Source organism: Eurosta solidaginis, chromosome 4 (assembly GCF_040869045.1).
Source record: "Eurosta solidaginis isolate ZX-2024a chromosome 4, ASM4086904v1, whole genome shotgun sequence".
Classification (NCBI taxonomy): domain Eukaryota; kingdom Metazoa; phylum Arthropoda; class Insecta; order Diptera; family Tephritidae; genus Eurosta; species Eurosta solidaginis.
Window position 1 is genome coordinate 126,108,118 of NC_090322.1, and position 16,638 is coordinate 126,124,755.

General features: G+C 36.8%; 1 protein-coding gene across 1 annotated transcript in view; it reads left to right on the forward strand.

Annotated features, from left to right (window-relative positions):
* The first annotated feature begins 1,007 nt into the window (after positions 1-1,007).
* Tsp5D (Tetraspanin 5D) overlaps positions 1,008-16,638 on the forward strand; it is a 100,926-nt gene continuing 85,295 nt past the window's right edge. The window contains exon 1 of the mRNA XM_067782842.1: positions 1,008-1,239. The gene's annotated coding sequence lies outside the window, so the exon portion shown is untranslated. The remainder of the gene's footprint in view (positions 1,240-16,638) is intronic.

The window sequence follows — 16,638 nt, forward strand, 5'->3', positions numbered from 1 at the left end:
TTGTTGTTGATTGCATGTCTGTTGTATCTGTGTGATTACTTTGTTTCTTGTAAACAAGTTTTAAAGGCCCAAATACTGTGTCAGAAATTGTGTTTATCTGTTCGTTTATTATTCTACCGTCTAATGTTTTCTGCTTGTCGATTTCATGATTTCGATTACGTTCAGACGTCGGCCTTTTGCTTGTATGTGAAGGAAACTAACTGTTTTATTGATGTTTGTTGGCGAACATTCATTTTCGACCATGTCATTCCGAAGTTAGATATATATAGTATAATGTTTGGATTCCGTGTTTTTTTTCTTGTAATCTCTAATTTTTACTCAGAACCTCGTTCTTATTTGCCGTCCTGTTTGTCCTATGTAACTATGTTGGCATCCGCAGGTAAGCTTGTAAACGCCGTGGCTGTAAACGGATCCTCTGAGTTAGTGCTAGTTCTTAGTTTTCGCCATAGATTGTTCGATGTTTTGAACGCTGTTTTAATGCTGTATTTTTTAAAGAAGTTTGCCAATTTATAAGTTGATTTTCTAGTATATGTCATAGTCGTCCAGGTGTTACGAATTTGCTTTTTATTATTTTATGAAAATTAGCACACCAAAATCATTATATAAATATTATTCTACCCAACCCGTATAATCACTTCAGACTATTTTTCAGGCACTGCAGCTTAAAAGTAGCTAGCTTTTTTCAGAGAAATCAAAAAGATAATAGTGCACGTTACTAACCTGAAGTGGGACTTTAACCCGTCCTCCTGCTTGATTTGTTGACAAACACTCTCGTCCGAAGCCACGTCCTTTGATGTTGACTCAGTCATATTTGGTGAGTACACTCACATTTGCAAAGAGTCCTTTTGAAGAACCACTAGACTATCGGATAGGAGTTTAATCTCCTAAAAATAGCACACCCCAATGTGCATGCATCTACTTAATACAAAAAGTATCTATTTATCTGTTTGACGCTGGTTTATGATGCGCGCTGCTGTTGAATAGCGAAGCTGCTAAAGAATTTGATATTCATTTAGTTGTTGAACGTTCGATGCGTGTGGAACGGTAGCGCGAAAAATAAGCTGTTATTTCAAAGCTAAAATATAATAAATCAAATAACTATAAAGCTGAAAGTTGAATAAAATGTGCTAGTTTTATTTGAAATTGTGCAACCAATTTTTTTTTTTTTTTTTTTGAAATATAAAATTTCCAAACAATATAATTTGTGTTAAAACGTTAAGTGTTGTAAACAAAAAGGAGGTAGGATATTATTTCGAGTTGAGATTAAACAAAATATGTAATAAAAATATCTTGGGCTTAGGATAAGTTCTAGTTTATTTTTAATGTGACGTTTTTTCAATAACTTGGTAACAAATTGTGCGATCTATGTCATATGTTTAAGAATAAAATTTCAAAGTTATAGCAGGCTTTTTTAGAGTCAGGAAGAACCGTCCAAATTTCAGAGAAGCAAAACCCATCCCTGGGATAAATTGACATGGAATGCCCCATATATAGGGTTGCGCAGGGTAGAATCAATAAATTAAAAAAGAACGCAGATGATTGCAAGCCGAGGATTCCCAATATGACAAAGATTTCACATCAAGCGCCTTCGTAGACATCGAAGGGCATTTAAAAAATGTCGTTGCGATGTGGAGTGACACGGAATCACTCCAGACTCTGTAAAGGTATTCGGAAAGGTTGGACTATGTTCCTCCTTCCGAGCTTCTGGCGGTCCTCGAAGCCAATAGCAAGAGACCAGGGGAAAATTTCCGAACACCACGAGCGATGTTTCACACGAATATCTTTACATACTGACTATATGGGCAGAATATGACAACTGGATGCAAACCCCTAATAAAACAGAAGCCCGATGTGAATAATAGGACAATAGAGCTCTTGGTTGCCTTGAATCGGTGCAAGAGACATGGGAGATAGGAGCATCTTTCTCGTCATGCATTTTTTACTGACTTAATGAAATGGTAATGAATGCAATTTGCGTGTCACTTGAACTGCATTGGACATAGCTAGCGACACTTCATGCTTCTGTTTGGCCGCAATGGCTGATATCAATGAGGTTTCGAATTAGGTTTCGTGCTGTTCTTTTATTTGTTTAAACCTCTTCAGTCCCTAGACAAGCGAGTGGGCTTGGGAATTTGGTCACCACATAGCTGGAAATTAACAGGGATTGTTGGCGATGGGGTATTCCGTGAAGGACCCACGGTATGCCGAAAATTCAAGCTCATCGATCGCCGCGGTGCATTCCAAGTAGGGCTCTTGTTGGCAATCGATTATTTAGCTAATCGAGTAGTCGATTGGTGGTGTAGCGACTTTTACATTGATTGACAATCGACTAGCTGCTATTCGATTTCAACATAGCATAAAATTGACTGTCATTATTCTAATACTCACAGTTTTTTAATTAAATTTTTTGCCATAAAAAGTGCAAAGTGAGTTTCTGAATGGAATTTATCTTCTGATTCCGGGAATACCAAAGAAGCAGATTGCAAAATGTCTAAGATGCAGATGGCATCCGCTTACTCCACTACGTCTTTACAAACGGCAATAGTCATTGGAAATTTAGAAGAAAAAAAAAACACTAGTAGAATGCTAAAAACTTAGCGATTAGTGATAGTCTATTATTTTACCAAACAACATTGGCCAATCGACTAATCGATTATACAGAGCTATAATTCCAAACGAACAGGAAGATTTCCATTGGTATTACCGTTTTTACAAATTTCAATTAAATTTTTCCTTTTTACATTCCATATTTTGAGAAGAAGCGCCTATGAACGTTTCCAAAAAAATCGAAACCTCGAAGTCATTTAACAAAAATTTTGAACTTTTTATTATGAGTTCTCTGAACTTGAAAATGCAGCTTTGGATCCCAATCAATTTTAGTCTGACAAAGTACAAATTAAGGTCTCTAAAAAATACGCATTACTTTTGACAATTTTTTCCGAATGGGGTTTCAGATTTTCTCCATATAAAAGGAAATGTTTTTTCCTCCTTATGGAGAAAAATCCAAAACACGCTTCGAGAAAAGAAAGTTGTCAAAAATCAATAAAAAATTTTAGGGACATATAAATTGTTACTTTGTAAGACAAAACTGCAATAAAAAATTCCAAATAAAAACTCGACATTTTCGTAACGTTTTTGACATTTATTTGTATAGCTTCAGTAACAAAATTCACAGAAAAAAACGTCGAAAATAAAAATAAAATAACCCTGATATGTGCAAAAAGTTGATAACCATGAAAAAAACACATTTAAACACATCAAAGCTAAACATTTGCATCTCATTTAAACACAAGCAAAATAATTCATCTAATATCATCCTTATCGTTATCGTATAAAATAAAGTCTGATAACACTGAACTATGTAAAATTACACTGGTTTACAGCCAAAATGCACCAGAGATGCCATTATGAAATTCCTATGTAAAATCACCCCTTGATTCCGAAAATCAAGGTTATTTTTAACTCTATGGTCACGTTTTTGAGATATTTACGAATTACCGTTTAAAAAAAAAAAATTGTGTCCACTTAGTTATATACCTCAAGAACGAATTGAGCAATTCCATAACGGTTTGAAGCTTCTAAAAAGTAATAAAATTTTCTATAACTGTGGATACAAAACTTTTTGCTAGGCCCTGCAGATTCAAAGATAACGAACAATCATTACGGATTTTTTCAATTTTTTTTGCGAGGAAGGATCTCGAAAACTTTTTTTTTTGCAGATTTTTTTTTTTTCTCTCTCTAACCTCTGTTTTATTAAAAAAAAAAATAAGATATCGTTCAACAAAATCAATGAACTAATACAAAAGTTATAAGCATTCAAATAAATATGATACCGACTAGCAATCATTTTCATTTGCTGGTGAAACCTTTTGTTATACTCGTCACTTTCGTCGCCAAGATTTTGCAGGGAAAAAATTAAATCGGAGTGTAGAAAATGAATTTTTAAAGACATATTTACTCCTGAAAGAAAATAAAATAGTATATAAGATAAATACATAAGTGACACACTAGTATATAATTTTCTTAGGCTGGATTTATCTTTCAATTCAGAACAAATTATTTGTTTAAAATTTTCTCGTTCTTGTTTGTTCGGAACTGGACGATGAATTCAGATTTATGGCTATATATTCCCAAAAAAATTTAAAAATTTTCATACAAATTTTTTGTTTATCGGGCAGATAGGTTTTAGTTAACTAATAAAACGGTCTTAGATATGTTTTTTTGTTTAACCATTTCCGCATAGTTTTTGATTGAATCGTTCACTATCATCTCGTAGTTAGGACTTTTGTGTTTGCCTAAAAAAGAAGTACTTAACGACCTTTTCAAAAGAATCCCACGCTGCTGCCTCCACTGGTGACAATAGTTCTTTGAAATGGTTATTGGTTATCATTTTCCTTATTTGCGGTCTCACAAAAATTCCTTCCTTTATTTTTGCTTCTGAAATCTCTGAAAAAATTGTCTTCAAATGATGAAAAGCTTCGCCTTCTTTGTCCAAAGCCTTTGACAAAGATTTTGATAACGCCGAGCTTGATGTGGAGCGTAGGTAGAATTATTTTTTCCTTCTTTATAAGTGGGGAGTATTTTATGTCATCCACCCCAACTTGAAACTCGATTCGCTCTGGTCAATCCTTTATGATGTAGTGGTCTTGACGAGCTCTGCTATCCCATTTGCATAGAAAGCAATAGTATTTTGTGTATCCACTTTGTAGATCACATAGCATTCCAACGATTTTAAGATCGGCATATATTTTCCAATCAGGTTCTTCGCATTTGAATAATTTCGGCAATTTTTGCATTATCTCATACGTTTCCTTCGTATTTACTGCATGCGCGATCGGGATAGATGGCTTTTGGTTGCCAATACGCAATAATACGACCTTTAAACTTAATTTATTGCTATTGTCTGTGAACAGTCGCCACTCTTTTGAATCATATGGCTCACCAAACTGTTTGAATAGACGAGCAATGTCTTTGCAGTAACAAACACTGTCCTCCTTCGTATAGTACTTGGAAAATTGTTCGTGACGAGTTCTATAATACGTTACTTAACATCGGATGAAGCAAATTTAAATTGTTGCATAAGAGAGGCGTGTAGTTCGGCCTTTTCCTTTGATAATTCCAAATCACGTATCCAATCATTGAGTTGTGCTTGTGCCAAAGAGTTTCTTTCGTTTTCCGTTTGAAACCCAGTACAACATGATGCCGCGTAATCAGATACTGCTGTTGACAATGAACCTGGAGCCGCAACTAAAGTTAAATTTGATTCCGGCAATGTAGCTTCCGTTGAATTTAGTTCTGGTAATGACACTGTAGATGCGCTCGCATAGGTTACTTTTCTTGACTTTCCAACCCCAAGTACTTTTGTAGTACAAATATAGCAGTCCTTTGAATGGAAAGTTGGTTCCCTCCACTTCATTGGTGTAATAAATTTCATATGTCGCCTAAATAGATATTTTCAGAAATTAGTCAGCTATGCATTAAAAGGGAGCAAATTCCCAATTTTTACAAGGTACCTTTTTGTTCCGGTTTCCGAAAAAATCAATTCGACTCGACATGTGGTACACATAGCATTCGGCGTCCACAGTTTTTCATTGTTTTAGGTTCAATTCCATAATACTTATAGTATGTACCTTTCAAAGGATTTGAAAACACACGTCGCATCCTTTTAACGATAAATTGACCGCAGATGAAACAGAACATATCTGGATCATTTGTACACTCAAACTCTTGCGCCCTTTTATTCATATTATATTCTTAAGTAAATGACGGGTTATAAACTGCAATTATAAACTGTACAGTATCTGACGAGCCTTGCATATATTATGGAGGAACAAAGCGCATGTACTATTATTTATACTTAGATCAAGTAAAACTTCAAGCCTACCTAGACAAAAAGGTTCCCTAGTTCTACAAAGAAAACACTACCTGCCTTAAAAATAAGCTCTTGCTTGAAGTGTATCTGGGTTTGAGAAAATCACACTAACAGTTTTTTGTATCTAATAACCCTTCGAAAATCTATCTGCTAACTAACTGATATACGAATACTGACACATATGTACCAGTAGGGTACTTAAGTATTAAATGGATATATTTACATGAATGCTTATAACTTTTGTGGTAGTCCATCGATTTTGTTGAATGAAAGCACATTTTTATACTCAGTTGAGCAGAGCTCACAGAGTATATTAACTTTGATTGGATAACGGTTGGTTGTACAGGTATAAAGGAATTGAGATAGATATAGACTTCCATATATCAAAATCATCAGTATCGAAAAAAAATTCGATTGATCCATGTCCGTCCGTCCGTATGTCCGTTAGCACGATAACTTGAGTAAATTTTGAGGTATCTTGATGAAATTTGGTATGTAGGTTCCTGGGCACTCATCTCAGATAGCTATTTAAAATGAATGATATCGGACAATAACTACGCCCACTTTTTCGATATCGAAAATTTCTTGGTAGGTGAGTTGAAATTATGACGCAGAATAGAATACTAGTAAAATTTTGGACAATGGGCGTGGCACCGCCTACTTTTAAAAGAATGTAATTTAGAAGTTTTGCAAGCTGTAATTTGGCAGTCGTTGAAGATATCATGATCAAATTTGGCAGGAACGTTACTCTTATTACTATATGTCTGCTTAATAAAAATTAGCAAAATCGGAGAACGACTACGCCCACTTTTTAAAAAAAAATTTTTTTTAATTCAAATTTTAAAAGAAAAGTTAATATCTTTACAGTATATAAGTAAATTATGTCAACATTCAACTCCAGTAATGATATGTTGCAACAAAATACAAAAATAAAAGAAAATTTCAAAATGGACGTGGCTCCGCCCTTTTTCATTTAATTTGTCTAGGATACTTTTAATGCCATAAGTCGAACAAAAATTTACCAATCCCTGTGAAATTTGGTAGAGGCTTAGACTCTAGGACGATAACTGTTTTCTGTGAAAAAGGGCGAAATCGGTTGAAGCCACGCCCAGTTTTTATACACAGTCGACCGTCTGTCCTTCCGTTCGGCCGTTAACACGATAACTTGAGCAAAAATCGATATATCTTTACTAAACTCAGTTCACGTACTTATCTGAACTCACTTTGTATTGGTGTAAAAAATGGCCGAAATCCGACTATGACCACGCCCAATTTTTCGATATCGAAAATTACGAAAAATGAAAAAAATGCAATAATTATATACCAAATACGAAAAAAGGGATGAAACATGGTAATTGTATTGGTCTATTGACGCAAAATATAACTTTAGAAAAAAACTTGATAAAATGGGTGTGACACCTACCATATTAAGTAGAAGAAAATGAAAAAGTTTTGCAGGGCGAAATCAAAACCTCTTGGAATCTTGGAAGGATTACTGTTCGTGGTGTTACATATATAAATAAATTAGCGGTACCCGACAGATGATGTCTGGATCACCCTGGTCCACATTTTGGTCGATATATCGAAAACGCTTTCACATATACAACTAAGGGCCACTCCCTTTTAAAACCCTCATTAATACCTTTAATTTGATACCCATATCGTACAAACACATTCTAGAATCACCCCTGGTCCACGTTTATGGCGATATCTCGAAAAGGCGTCCACATATAGAACTAAGGCCCACTCCTTTTTAAAATACTCATTAACACCTTTCATTTGATACCCATATCGTACAAAAAATTCTAGAGTCACCCCTGGCCCACCTTTATGGCGATATATCGAAAAGGCATCCACCTATAGAACTAAGGCCCACTCCCTTTTAAAATACTCATTAACACCTTTCATTTGATACCCATATCGTACAAACAAATTCTAGAGTCACCCGTGGTCCACCTTTATGGCGATATCTCGAAAAGGCGTCCGCATATAGAACTAAGGCCCACGCCCTCTTAAAATACTCATTAACACCTTTCATTTGATACTCATATCGTACAAACAAATTCTAGAGTCACCACTGGTCCATCTTTATGGCGATATCTCGAAAAAGCGTCCATCTATAGGACTTAGGCCCACGCCCTTTTAAAATACTCATTAATACCTTTCATTTGATTCCCATATCGTACAAAATAAATTCTAGAGTCACCCCTGGTCCACCTTTATGGCGACATCTCGAAAAGGCGTCCATCTATAGGACTTAGGCCCACGCCCTTTTAAAATACTCATTAATACCTTTCATTTGATTCCCATATCGTACAAACAAATTCTAGAGTCAGGCCTGGTCCACCTTTATGGCGATATCTCTAAATGGCGTCCATCTATAGAACTATGGCCCACTTCCTCTTAAAATACTCTTTAATACCTTCCATTTGATACACATGTTATACAAACACATTCCAGGGTTACCCTAGGTTCTTTTTACAACATGGTGATTTTCCCTTACTTTGTCTCCACAGCTCTCAACTGAGTATGTAATGTTCGGTTACACCCGAACTTAGCCTTCCTTACTTGTTTTTTAATAATACAGAGCTTAGAGAGAAAAAAAGATCTGCAAAAAAATAAAGAGTTTTCGAGATACTTCCTCGCAAAGTACAAATTCTTTTATATTGTTACAAAAAACATTTAAAAAATCCGTAATGATTGTTCGTTATCTTTGAATTTGCAGGGCCTAGCAAAAAGTATTGTATACACAGGTTATATCCAATATTATTACCTTTTAAATGCTTCAAACTGTTTTGCAATTGCTCAATTCGTTCTTGAGATATATATGATTAAGTGGACCCATTTTTTTTTTTTTTTTTTTTTTTGAAAAAAACGGTAATTCGTAAATATCTCAAAAACGTTATCATAGAATTAAAAATAACCTTGATTTTCGGAATCAAGGGGTGATTTTACATAGGAATTTCATATTGGCGTCTCTGGTGCAGAAAAGAAAAATTGGAATTTGTGATCCAGTGTTATTTGTAAGTATACTTTAGCCATTTTCTCTTTGTGGAAATTAAATATAGAATTTTTATCTACAAACATCACTACAAATTTATTTTGTTAAATGTTTTTTCTGCATATTTTTTAAATTAACGGATGCACTAATGCGGATGCATCTCATCATCATGTGCTACTGCTTTGTTGTTGCTGTTGTTGTTGTCTATTTATGTATCTATATATGAGGTTTTGTTATTCGGTTGCAGTAATATTTGTTGTCATTGTACCTATGTAATATGAATGTTGTTGATGTCGCCGCATCCCTCTTAAATCACTCAAATGCACATCTAATTTTTTTGACAGTTAATATATGCATACTAGGGCGTGGCGATTTAAAAATCGCTCATTGCTCTGTGAAAATCGTATTCTAGGGATCAAAATAAGAAACTTTGCCGAAGGAACCATACCGCTAAAACGAATTCTGATGTCCCCCCCCTTTGGGTCGAACTTTTGGGTAGGGGCAATTTCAATTATACCTGCTGTGTCTTGTGGTGGCTTAAAAAAACAACACAAGCAATTTTACGATCTGCAATTGTGTCACAGTGATACCTTCATTTTGTAAAATAAAAACAAAAATAAATGTAAGGCGCGATAACCTCCGAAGAGATCTAAGGCCGAGCTTCTCTTCCAATTTGCGTCGTGCTCCTCTTGATTTTCCCTACAAATTGGCCGGACGGGACCTACATGTTTTATGCCGACTCCGAACGGCATCTGCAAGGCAGATGAATTTTCACTGAGAGCTTTTCATGGCAGAAATACACTCGGAGTGCTTGCCAAACACTGCCGGGGGGCGACCACGCTTAGAAAAATTTTCTTCTAATTGAAAAACCTTATTTCTAAAATTTTGATGTTGCTTTGCCCGTGGTGCGAACCCAGGGCATACGGTGTGATAGGCGGAGCACGATACCATCACACCACGGTTGAATAAAAAACCCACACAACTATGTTTACGACATGCAAATGCATCACAGTGATGCCTTGGTTTTAAAAGGGGGTTGTAAAAACGCTAATTTCTAATAATTTTTTTTAATTTCTTTTCTATTACTAAGTTAAATTCATTTTTTCATTTACATATGTTCTGACTAAATAAATTTCTAAAGAGAAAAATAAACTCCAAAAAGAAACAAGTAAGGAAGGCTAAGTTCGGGTGTAACCGAACATTACATACTCAGTTGAGAGCTATGGAGACAAAATAAGGAAAATCACCATGTAGGAAAATGAACCTAGGGTAACCCTGGAATGTGGTTGTATGACATGTGTATCAAATGGAAGGTATTAAAGAGTATTTTAAGAGAGAGTAGGCCATAGTTCTATGGATGGACGCCATTTAGGGATATCGCCATAAAGGTGGACCAGGGCTGACTCTAGAATGTGTTTGTACGATATGGGTATCAAATGAAAGGTGATAATGAGTATTTTAAAAGGGAATGGGCTTTAGTTCTATAGGTGAACGCCTTTTCGAGAAATCGCCATAAAGGTGGACCAGGGGTGACTCTAGAATATGTTTGTACGATATGGGTATCAAATGAAAGCTGTTAATGAGTATTTTGAAAAGGAGTGATCCTTAGTTCCATAGGTGGACGCCGTTTCGAGATATCGCCATAAAGGTGGACCAGGGGTGTCTCTAGTTGTACGATATGGAAATCAAATGAAAGGTGTTACTGAGCATTTTAAGAGGGAGTGGGCATTAGGTCTATAGGTGGACGCCTTTTCGAAATGTCGCCATTAGGGTGGGCCAGGGGTGACTCTGGAATGTGTTTGTATGATATGGATATCAAATGAAAGATGGTAATGAGTATTTTAAAAGGGAGTAATCCTTAGTTCTATAGGTGGACGCCTTTTCGAGATATCGCCATAAAGGTGGACCAAGGGTGACTCTAGAATGTTTGTACGATATGGGTATCAAACGAAAGGTGTTACTGAGCATTTTAAGAGGGAGTGGGCATGAGGTCTATAGGTGGACGCCTTTTTGAGATATCGTCATTAGGGTGGGCCAGGGGTGACTCTAGAATGTGTTTGTACGATATGGGTATCAAACGAAAGGTGTTACTGAGCATTTTAAGAGGGAGTGGGCATTAGGTCTATAGGTGGACGCGTTTTCGAGATATCGCCATTAGGATGGGCCAGGGGTGACTCTAGAATGTTTGTACGATATGGGTATCAAACGGAAGGTGTTACTGAGAATTTTAAGAGGGAGTGGGCATTAGGTCTATAGGTGGACGCCTTTTCGAGATATCGCCATTAGGGTGGGCCAGGGGTGACTCTAGAATGTTTTTGTACGATATGGGTATCAAATGAAAGGTGGTAATGAGTATTTTAAAAGGGAGTAATCCTTAGTTCTATAGGTGGACGCCTTTTCGAGATATCGCCAAAAAGGTGGACCAAGGGTGACTCTAGAATGTTTGTACGATATGGGTATCAAACGAAAGGTGTTACTGAGCATTTTAAGAGGGAGTGGACATTAGGTCTATAGGTGGACGCCTTTTCGAGATATCGCCATTAGAGTGGGCCAGGGGTGACTCTAGAATGTTTGTACGATATGGGTATCAAACGAAAGGTGTTACTGAGCATTTTAACAGGGAGTGGGCATTAGGTCTATAGGTGGACGCCTTTTCGAGATATCGCCATTAGGGTGGGCCAGGGGTGACTCTAGAATGTTTGTACGATATGGGTATCAAACGAAAGGTGTTACTGAGCATTTTAAGAGGGAGTGGGCATTACGTCTATAGGTGGACGCCTTTTCGAGATATCGCCATTAGGGTGGGCCAGGGGTGACTCTAGAATTTTTGTACGATATGGGTATCAAACGAAAGGTGTTACTGAGCATTTTAAGAGGGAGTGGACATTAGGTCTATAGGTGGACGCCTTTTCGAGACATCGCCATTAGGGTGGGCCAGGGGTGACTCTAGAATGTTTGTACGATATGGGTATCAAACGAAAGGTGTTACTGAGCATTTTAACAGGGAGTGGGCATTAGGTCTATAGGTGGACGCCTTTTCGAGATATTGCCATTAGGGTGGGCCAGGGGTGACTCTAGAATGTTTTTGTACGATATGGGTATCAAATGAAAGGTGGTAATGAGTATTTTAAAAGGGAGTAATCCTTAGTTCTATAGGTGGACGCCTTTTCGAGATATCGCCATAAAGGTGGACCAAGGGTGACTCTAGAATGTTTGTACGATATGGGTATCAAACGAAAGGTGTTACTGAGCATTTTAAGAGGGAGTGGACATTAGGTCTATAGGTGGACGCCTTTTCGAGATATCGCCATTAGGGTGGGCCAGGGGTGACTCTAGAATGTTTGTACGATATGGGTATCAAACGAAAGGTGTTACTGAGCATTTTAACAGGGAGTGGGCATTAGGTCTATAGGTGGACGCCTTTTCGAGATATCGCCATTAGGGTGGGCCAGGGGTGACTCTAGAATGTTTGTACGATATGGGTATCAAACGAAAGGTGTTACTGAGCATTTTAAGAGGGAGTGGGCATTACGTCTATAGGTGGACGCCTTTTCGAGATATCGCCATTAGGGTGGGCCAGGGGTGACTCTAGAATTTTTGTACGATATGGGTATCAAACGAAAGGTGTTACTGAGCATTTTAAGAGGGAGTGGACATTAGGTCTATAGGTGGACGCCTTTTCGAGATATCGCCATTAGGGTGGGCCAGGGTGACTCTAGAATGTGTTTGTACGATATGGATATCAAATTAAAAGTATTAATGAGGGTTTTAAAAGCGACTGGCCCTTAGATGTATATGTGAAGGCGTTCTCGCGATATCGACGAAAATGTGGACCAGGTGATCCAGAAAATCATCTGTCGGGTACTGCTAATTTATTTATATATGCAATACCACTAACAGTATTCCTGCCAAGATTCCAAGGGCTGTTGATTTCGCCTTGTAGAACTTTTTCATTTTCTTCTACTTAATATGGTAGGTGTCACACCCATTTTACAAAGTTTTTTCCAAAGTTATATTTTGCGTCAATAAACTAATCCAGTTACCATGTTTCATCCCTTTTTTCGTAGTTGGTATAGAATTATGGCATTTTTTTCATTTTTCGTAATTTTAGATATTGATAAAGTGGGCGTGGTTATGGTCGGATTTCGGCCATTTTTTATACCAAGATAAAGTGAGTTCAGATAAGTACGTGGGCTAAGCTTCATAAAGATATATCGGTTTTTGTTCAAGTTATTGTGTTAACGGCCGGGCGGAAGGACAGACGGTGGACTGTGTATAAAAACTGGGCGTGGCTTCCAACGATTTCGCCCATTTTAACAGAGAACAGTTACCGTCACAGAATCTATGCTCCTACCAAATTTGAGAAGGATTGGTAAATTTTTGTTCGACTTATAGCATTAAAAGTATTCTAGACAAACTAAATGAAAATGGGCGGAGCCACGCCCATTTTGAAATTTTCTTTTATTTTTGTATTTTGTTGCATCATATCATTACTGGAGTTGAATTTTGACTTAATTTACTTATATACAGTAAAGATATTAAATTTTTTGTAAAAATTTGAATTAAAAAAAATTTTTTTTTTAAAAGTGGGCGTGTTCTTCATCCAATTTTGCTAATTTTTATTTAGCACATATATAGTAATAGTAGTAACGTTCCTGCCAAATTTCATCATGATATCTTCAACGACTGCCAAATTACAGCTTGCAAAACTTTTAAATTACCTTCTTGTAAAAGTGTGCGGTGCCACGCCCATTGTCCAAAATCTTACTAATTTTCTATTCTGCGTCATAACGTCAACCCATCTACCAAGTTTCATCGCTTTAGCCGCCTTTGGCAATGAATTATCGCCTTTTTTCGGTTTTTCGAAATTTTCGATATCGAAAAAGTGGGCGTGGTTATAGTCCGATATCGTTCATTTTAAATAGCGATCTGAGATGAGTGCTCAGGAACCTACATACCAAATTTCATCAAGATACCTCAAAATTTACTCAAGTTATCGTGTTAACGGACGGACGGACATGGCTCAATCAAATTTTTTTTTGATCCTGATTATTTTGATATATGGAAGTCTATATCTATCTCGATTCCTTTATATATGTACAACCAACCGTTATCCAATCAAACTTAATATACTCTGTGAGCTCTGCTCAACTGAGTATAAAAACATAGGCATTTCAAAGTGGAATTTTTCAAAATTTGCCCCTACGACCCAAAGGGGGGGGGGGGGGGGGGGACATCATAATTCGTTTTAGAGGTATGGTTCCTTCGGCAAAGTTTCTTATTTTGATCCCTAGAATATGATTTTCACAGAGCAATGGGCAATTTTTTTGCCTCCCCACAAATCGACCCGGCCTAATGCATACATACTGTAATTAATACATACATACTCGTGCACAAACAAATGCTGCGGTTACACGTGAGAACTTTGAAAAATACAATAAATATAAATATATAAATATTACAGACTTAAGGCAATTTTTTTTTTACCACTAAATATCAAGTATACGCCCTCTGTCCCCACTCTCCGTGCATGTAAATGTGCTGGAAGGATTGTTGCCAGACCAAACAAAAATTTTAGGAATAAATATTTTGAGAAAAAGTGCTAAAATGTAGAAAAGTTACCCAAAAGTATTTTAATGTATATAAATAGTAAAACACGATGTGATACTTATTGCCTAATAGTGATTAGGTACAATAAAATATGAATTTTTATATAAAATTAGAAACTCATGCAAATACGAAAAAATATATGAAATATTAAAAAAATATTGAGAATAAAAAAAATAACACGTTAGTAAAGTCTCCTGTTCGCCGTATGTGCTACGCTTTAATCAAATTTTATAGAGGAAACCATGGAAACAACTCAAACCTTAAAATTTTACATGAATAGGAACGCTTGTGAATATCCTATATCAGTCTATATTATACGGCATTCAGATAATACGGAATTGAATTAACCGAAAAAAACTTTCTGTTCAAATACAAAGCCACATTGGCCTTAACCCCCAAATTTAAAATTTTACAAGTTAATCAAAAAACATTTTATTTCCACGTTCACTACTTTCAGAAATGGCTTTATGAAAGTGTCATACCATGCCTTGCTATTGGTTCTAACAATTTAAAAAAATTTTCTTAGGGTGTATTTTAATATATTGTTACGAATATTAGCAAAACTAAGGAGTGCTGCCAGCTCTAAGCCGATCTAAGCAGTGACGTGAATGCACATCAATAATTCAATCATTATGTATCTACATAAACGAATCAATAATTGCGTCTACACATATGTACACATTCCGACGAGCAACATTTACATACAAGGCAGCGAGAGATGAGATGTCACACACCGATGAATTTACTTATACGCTTATGTGTGTGCGGGAGACTGTAAACTACAAACACATGCATATACCTTATCTGAGTTGTCACAAGAGAGAGCAATAATTTGTGCACGTAGTTGTGGCTGGCGATTTTGTAGCCGAAACAACTAGTAACTTCTGGAAATCGAAGAGCCTAGAAGTATGCAGCGTAAACTATAAAAGCGATGCAGGCGAGTAAGAAGTAATTCAGTTTGATTTGAATTGTCAAGCAGTTACGAGTAAGACGATATCTAGCGAGCAATAGCACTATTATTTTGAAAGTCAGTTTCCTTTAAGATATCAGTTTGGTTATTAAGCTATTCGTTGCACAGTTTGAGTGTTATTGTGAAGTATTTTAATAAAGGCCATTTTTCCGTTATTCAATATTGGAGTTATTTATTCAACAGTTTAGCGATACGATCCTAGCAAAAGGGCAAATAAGAGGATTTGCAAGTAAAAATCGTTACAATTGGTGTCAGAAGAGGAATTGTTGAATAAATTCCAGAGGACAACAACGACATGGCAAAGTTCAGTGAATTGAAGATCCAGCAACTAAAGAAGGAGTTGGAGAGCCGTGGATTGAATACAAGCGGCGTTAAACTTGAACTTCAGGCACGGCTACGAGAGGCAATGGAAGCGGAAGGAATTTATGAGGACAAGTATGACTTTCATCTTGATGGCGAGGAAGTAACAAAAGTTGAAGAGAAAAACGAAACATCGCAGACAGTTACGAGCACAGACTTGAACATGATTTTGGCTGCAATATCTGCTCAAACATCGACAATGTCATCACAACTAGAATCGCAGGAGACACGCATAACATCCAAGATTGAAGCACAAGAAACGCGTATGTCAGAAATGTCGACACAGATAACATCGAAGATTGAAGCACAAGAAACGCGAATGTCAGAAATGTCGACACAGATTACATCCAAGATGGAAACGCAATTGGAAGAACAGAAGACATATATGGCATCCCAACTGGAATCGCAGGAGACACGCATAACATCAAAGATGGAAGAACAAGAGGAGCGCTTATCATTGCAGGTGGCACAAATGTCTTCACAATTAGAAGCACAGGAAGCAAGGGTAACATCAAAGCTGGAAGCGCAGGATGCAAAAATCGCTCAATTTCAGGCAGAAGTCGATGATTTGAAGGGTCGTATGGAGCAGTTACAATTAAATCGTCCAGCAGTTTCAGCGAGTAATTCAAAGGTAAAAACACCATCCTTTGACGGTTCTGTTCCTTTCCAGGTCTTTAAGCTACAGTTTGAGAAGACCGCAGCAGTGAACAACTGGAATGTGGAAGATAAAGTTGCTGCACTCTTCGTAGCATTGAAAGGACCAGCTGCCGAAATCTTACAGACTATTCCAGAGTACGAACGGAACAGTTATGACGCATTGATGGC